We start from the raw sequence: 6000 nt of genomic DNA, 5'->3' as shown, positions 1-6000 counted from the left end.
AAACCCCAAAACCACCTCAAACCCCGATCGCCGTTTCCGATAAACCCATCTACTTCCAGCCCTCTCCCTAATAAAAATCAGGTCGCCGAAAAAAACCCACTGGTCACTCCAAACCTGTTCCACGGTCCACGCATGAGAACGCCGGTCCCAAGAAAGGGTCAGCGATTGCCCTCCGCTGCAAAACCACCCTTATTCCCGGCCTCAAACAGCTCACCCGTCCGAAAGAATAAGACACCCTTGGAAATAAACAATTGCAATGTCCAGTCGCCAACCTGATTTTCTAGTTTTGGTCTGCATTCATTTACATTTCGGCTGGCACCTAGAAGAGGATTTATTTGGAATATTTTATTCAGTCCGATTCGAAAACTGCCAGTGATAACATCGTGGCGAGAGCCCCGGGTGTCCAAGGAGAAGGCGAAGAAGTCGAAGTCTTGGAGAGCTCGCTCGGCTGCCCTCAGACAAGGTGAGTTGATTTAAGGGTTGGTTTGACGAATCATCCGTATAGTTTACGCGCAAATTGACGATTTCCTCTAAGACCCTCTTTAATACAAATTGATTAGATTTTCGCCCTCTTATAACTAATCTTATTAGTCATTAATTTTAATTTAATATCGGCAAGCTGTGCGAGCGGATAAACCGCAACAGCGATGGGGAAGAAGCGCCAATTATGGAAGTTTTGTGTTTTTTTTTTTAATTAAAACTGTCACTTGGGGGGAATTTTTCGCATATTTTGTTTTAAGGGTCGTGACACTTTTATTTGTTGCGATCCATAAATTCACGCAAAATCGGGTTCTAATGTTGCTGTTGTTGCTTACACTCCAAGGATATACTCGTAAATTGGATAAGAAAATTTTGTCAAAAAATACGGTAAAACTACTACTAATGAACGGTCTCAAGAGACAAATGCAATATAAGTTCAAATTATGTTAGATCCAAAATCATTTCAACTAATGCTTGTAAATTATGCAATGATTTTTAAATTCTTCTAATCATGAATAAATTCACTCCCAAAATTCTGCAAATAAAGTTCCAATTTTGCAAAAGGTACTGTGAAAGTACTGAAAGTGAGCGGTCTGAAGAGGTAGGCGAAATCTCCAGCATTAGTAACCATACCTTAATTGTATTAAGTCCAACATTTTCTGTAAAATAATAATTAATTGCATTTAATTAAATGTTAAAAACTGCACAATTTTTTAAAAATAAAAAAATCAGGTAATAATATTTTTAAAGAGCAGAATGATTAGATTTTATTAGTTCGAAATAAATTCAACAGTTTATAGTAACTCCCGTAATTATGGAAGGAATGTTTTGATGTTTCAAAATCACTTTTATTAGTTCCCATGAATTGTAAATTGATTTATTTTGAACTAATCATAAACTAATTCTATAAATAAAAAAAAATAATGAAAATCTAAAACATTTCAGTCGAAATTACTTGGAAGTAATTATATTTTACCTTATTTTGAATTTCATTTGTTTTTTCGGACTGCTCACCAGCAAAAGTTTTACTGTACGTTTTGACAAAATTATTTGAGAGCTATCTATCTATTTTAGGAATTATCATACTTTGGTTATTGAAATCGCCTTTCACACTATAGAATTAGTGAAATTTTTTTAGAATTATTGGAGTTTCAAGGAATTAAGAAATTTTTCATAATTTGTCTAACTTTTGTTAAAATTTACATACTTATTATTAAGCACTTAGAGCGAACTATTGATAAAATTTGTTTGATTTTTAACAAACTGTTTTGGATTTTTATATTTATTTTGACAATAGGTGAAGTGAAATTATTTTATAATTTGCAGTAATAATCAAAATTCTCCGTAAATATTTCAAATTATTTTTGTATAATTGTTGATTTTTTTTTTTGTAATATACCTAGTCATTTCATTCTTTGCACCAAATGCTACTGAAAAGTTTTATATATAAAAAATAGAAATTTATAGAATTAGTTTAGGACTAGATCAAGGGAGATTGTTTTATAATTCCCGGGAATTAGTAAAAATTGTTGAAATTACTTGTAACTAAGAAAATTTGGAATTATATTTTACGTAATTTTGAATTTAATTTATTGTTAGCTGAAATTCACTGTACAATTTGACGAAATTATAAGAAAATCATCCTCTTATTTAACGGCATATTTTTCTTCGTTTTTTGAAGTTGCTTTTCACACTGGAATTACGGAAATTCATCTGGAAATTACTGTAGTTACAAGGAATTACAACGATTTTTTTCGATTTGCCTAACTTTTTTTAAAATGTACTACTATTTTTTTAACCTTAGAGCGAACTGTTGAAAGAATTTCTTTGGTTTTTAATCAACTGTTTTAGATTTCAACAATTATGTCAGGACTAGTTGAAACGAAATATTTTATAATTTGCAGTGATAATCAAAATTTTGCGTAAATATTTCAAACTATTTTTGTATAATTTTTGATTTTTTTTTGTAATATACCTATTCTTTGAACCAAATGCTATTGAAAGTATTAAATTAAAAAAAAAATGAAATTTATAGAATTACTTTAGGACTAGATCAAAGGAGATTGTTTTATAATTCACGAGAATTAGTAAAAATTGTTGAAATTACTAGTAACTAAGAAAATTTGGGATTATAATTTACCTAATTTTGAATTTAATTTATTGCTAGCGGAAGTTCACTGTACAATTTCACAAAATTATAAGAAACTCATCCATTTATTTAACGGCAAATTTTCTTCGTTTTGTGAAGTTGCTTTTCACACTGGCATTACGGAAATTCATCTGAAAATTACTGTAATTACAAGGAATTACAACGTTTTTTTCGATTTGCCTAACCTTTTTTAAAATACTATTACTATTTTTTTTAACCTTAGAGCGAACTGTTGAAAGAATTTCTTTGGTTTTTAATCAACTGTTTTAGATTTCAACAATTATGTCAGGACTAGTTGAAACGAAATATTTTATAATTTGCAGTAATAATCAAAATTTTGCGTAAATATTTCAAATTATTTTTGTATAATTTTTAATTTTTTTTTTGTAATATACCTATTCTTTGAACCAAATGATATTGAAAGTTTTAAATTAAAAAAAAAAATGAAATTTATAGAATTAGTTTAGGACTAGATCAAAGGAGATTGTTTTATAATTCACGAAAATTATAGTAAAAATTGTTGAAATTACTAGTAACTAAGAAAATTTGGGATTATAATTTACCTAATTTTGAATTTATATTGCTAGCGGAAATTCATTGTGCAATCTCACAAAATTATAAGAAAATCATCCAGTTATTTAACGCCAAATTTTCTTCGTTTTTTAAGTTGCTTTTCACACTGTGGAATTACAGAAATTCATTTGGAAATTACTGTAATTCCAAGAAATTACAACAAATTTCTGCGATTTGCCTAAATTTTTTAATTTTCACTACTATTTTTTTTAACTGTAGAGCGAACTGTTGAGAGAATTTCTTTGGTTTTTAACCAACGGTTTTAGATTTCAACAATTATTTTAGGATTAGTTGGAACGAAATATTTTATAATTTGCAGTAATAATCAAAATTTTGCGTAAATTTTTCAAATTATTTTTGTCTAATTGTTGATTTTTTTTGTAATATAGCTACTTATTTCATTCTTTGAACCAAATGCTACTGAAAGTTTTAAATTAAAAAAAATTGAAATTTATAGAATTAGTTTAGGACTAGATCAAGGGAGATGGTTTTATAATTCACGGGAATTACTAAAAATTGTTGAAATTACATGAAACTAAGGAAATTTGAAATTATATTTTACCTAATTTTGAATGTAATTTATTGCTAGCTGAAGTTCACTGTACAATTTGACAAAATTATAGGAAAATTGTAGCCTTACTTAGCGGCATATTTTTCTTCGTTTTTTGAAGTTGCTTTTCACACTGTGGAATTACGGAAATTCATTTGGAAATTACTGTAATTACAAGGAATTACAACAAATTTTTGCGATTTGCCTAAATTTTTTTAAAATGTCCTACTATTTTTACTAAGATCTTAGAACGAACAGTTGATAAAATTTCTTTGATTTTTATAAACTGTTTTAAATTTCGAGAATTATTTTGGAATTAGTTGAGGCGAAATTATTTTATAATTTTCCATAATATTCAAAATTTTACGTAAAACTGCTGAATTTTTCTTGTAATATACCTCGTCATACATTTTTTGAACAAAATGCTACTGAAATGTTTCACATTTTTCATTTTTTTTTTAATTTTTGAATTAAATAGTCTAGGACTAGATCAAAGGAGATTGGTTTATAATTCGCCGGAATTACTAAATTTTGTTGAATGTACTTGTAACTAAGAAAATTTGGAATTATATTTTACCTAATTTTGAATTTAATTTATTGATAGCTGAAGTTCACTGTACAATTTGACAAAATTATAGGAAAATTGTCTACTTATTTAACGGCATATTTTTCTTTGTTTTTTGAAGTTGCTTTTCAGACTGTGGAATTACGGAAATTCATTTGGAAATTACTATAATTACAAGGAATTACAAAAAACGTTTGCGATTTGCCTAACTTTTTTTTAAATTTCCTACTATTTTTACTAAGATCTTAGAACGAAGAGTTGATAGAATTTCTTTGTTTTTTTATAAACTGTTTTAAATTTCGAGAATTATTTTGTTATTAGTTGAAGCGAAATTATTTTATAATCTTCCGTAATATTCAAAATTTTACGTAAAACTGCTGAATTTTTCTTGTAATATACCTCGTCATACATTTTTTGAACAAAATGCTACTGAAATGTTTCACATTTTTCATTTTTTTTTTTAATTTTTGAATTAAATAGTTTAGGACTAGATCAAGGGAGATTGGTTTATAATACGCCGGAATTACTAAATTTTGTTGTATGTACTTGTAACTTAGAAAATTTGGAATTATATTTTACCTAATTTTGAATTTAATTTATTACTAGCTGAAGTTCACTGTACAATTTGACAAAATTAAAGGAAATTTGTCCGCTTATTTAACGGCATATTTTTCTTCATTTTTTGAAGTTGCGTTTCACACTGTGGAATTACGGAAATTCATTTGGAAATTACTGTAATTACAAGGAATTACAACAAATTTTTGCGATTTGCCTAACTTTTTTTAAAATGGCCTACTATTTTCACTAAGATCTTAGAACGAACTGTTGTTAGAATTTCTTTGGTTTTTAACAAACTGTTTTAGATTTCGACGATTATTTTGGGATTAGCTGAAACGAAATTATTTTATAATTTGCGGTAATAATCGAAATTTTGCGTAAATATTTCAAATTATTTTTGTATAATTGTTGAATCAAAGAAGATGATTTTGTAATTAGCGGGAATTAGTAAAAATTGTTGAAATTACTTGTAACTTTTTTAACAATTTCAATAACCAAAGTATACTAAGTAGATAGCTTTCAAATAATTTTGTCAAAACGTACAGTGAAACTTCCACTAGTGAGCAGTACGAAGGAACAAATAAAATTCAAAATAAAGCAAAATATAATTCTAAATATTATTCATTCCAAGTAATTTCAACATCATCTAGAAACTCTTGTGAATTATAAAATAATTTCTCTTGATTCGTCTCAAAATAATTCCATAAATGTCAACCAATTTTTCAATAATTTAAAACATTTCAGTCGCATTTGAGTGATAGAATATCGTGATTAGGTACGTAAATTGCAAGAAAATTTCAGCAATTATACAAAAATAGTTTCTCGTTCTTCCACAAAATTTTAATAATTTCAGCTAATTATAAAATAATTTCGCTTCACCTATTCCCCAAAATAAAACTTGAAATTCAAAACAGTTTGTAAAAAATCAAAGGAATTTTACCAACAGTTCGCTCTAAGTGCTTATTAATAAGTAACTTTCAACAAAAGCTAGACAAATCGCGAAAAATTTCTTAATTCTTTAAAATTACAGTAATTCTAAATAAGTTTCAGTAATTCTACAGTGTGAAAAGCAGTTTCATTAACCAAAGTACAATCTTTCCAAAAATAAATAGATAGCTTTAAATT

The 6000-nt window shown here is 27.5% G+C and overlaps 1 long non-coding RNA gene across 1 annotated transcript in view; it reads left to right on the top strand.

The window, feature by feature from the left end:
- Positions 1 to 369: 369 nt before the first annotated feature.
- LOC135142612 (uncharacterized) overlaps positions 370 to 6000 on the top strand; it is a 38569-nt gene continuing 32938 nt past the window's right edge. Inside the window, exon 1 of the long non-coding RNA XR_010282566.1 lies at positions 370 to 463. This is a non-coding gene — a long non-coding RNA (uncharacterized LOC135142612). The remainder of the gene's footprint in view (positions 464 to 6000) is intronic.

This window comes from Zophobas morio, unplaced genomic scaffold (assembly GCF_036711695.1).
Source record: "Zophobas morio isolate AGI-343-1 ecotype UQ-CSIRO unplaced genomic scaffold, CSIRO_AGI_Zmor_V1 ptg000049l, whole genome shotgun sequence".
Lineage (NCBI taxonomy): Eukaryota > Metazoa > Arthropoda > Insecta > Coleoptera > Tenebrionidae > Zophobas > Zophobas morio.
Note: the sequence above shows the minus strand (reverse complement) of the source record. Positions and strands in the feature narration are given on the sequence as shown.